This window comes from Trichomycterus rosablanca, chromosome 1, assembly GCF_030014385.1.
Source record: "Trichomycterus rosablanca isolate fTriRos1 chromosome 1, fTriRos1.hap1, whole genome shotgun sequence".
Classification (NCBI taxonomy): Eukaryota; Metazoa; Chordata; class Actinopteri; order Siluriformes; family Trichomycteridae; genus Trichomycterus; species Trichomycterus rosablanca.
Window position 1 is genome coordinate 83761821 of NC_085988.1, and position 791 is coordinate 83762611.

A 791-nucleotide genomic window follows, 5' to 3' on the forward strand; every position below is an offset into this window, starting at 1 on the left:
TATATCAGTTTAATTCCATATATATCTGGTTAATTCCATATATATCAGTTTTTACTCTATATATATATATCAGTTTAATTCCATATATATTGGTTTTCATTCCATATATATTAGTTTAATTCCATATATATCAGTTTTTATTCCATATATATATATATCAGTTTAATTCCATATATATTAGTTTAATTCCATATATATCAGTTTTTATTCCATATATATATATATCAGTTTAATTCCATATATATTAGTTTAATTCCATATATATCAGTTTTTATTCCATATATATATATATATATCAGTTTAATTCCATATATATCTGGTTAATTCCATATATATTGGTTTCATTCACACACACACACACACACACATGCTCATATTTACACACTCAAGGTAAGTTTTAGTAGCTCCACTTTACCTGACTGCATGTCTATAAACCACCCGGAGGAAACCCACACAGACATGGAGAGAACATGCCAATTCTACACAGAAAGGACCCTGGTTGCCACCTGAGGAATCAAACCCAGTTCCTTCTTGCTGTACCGTCCAGGAAGAAGCAAAGACATTCATTTTATCAGACATTTTATTCCAGACTAAAGGAGAAGGTATTTCAAACATCTACTACAAGATTCTTCAGATTCACCTGAGCGTTTCAAAAGAGTAAAAATGAGCAGAAATCCATGTGAATAAAAACAAGAGAGAATAAAAGCGTTTCCTTCTACACCAAAATATTAAACACGAGGCTTTTCATATCTCATATCTTCATAAACACACCGGATTTAAAAGCTCAGAGT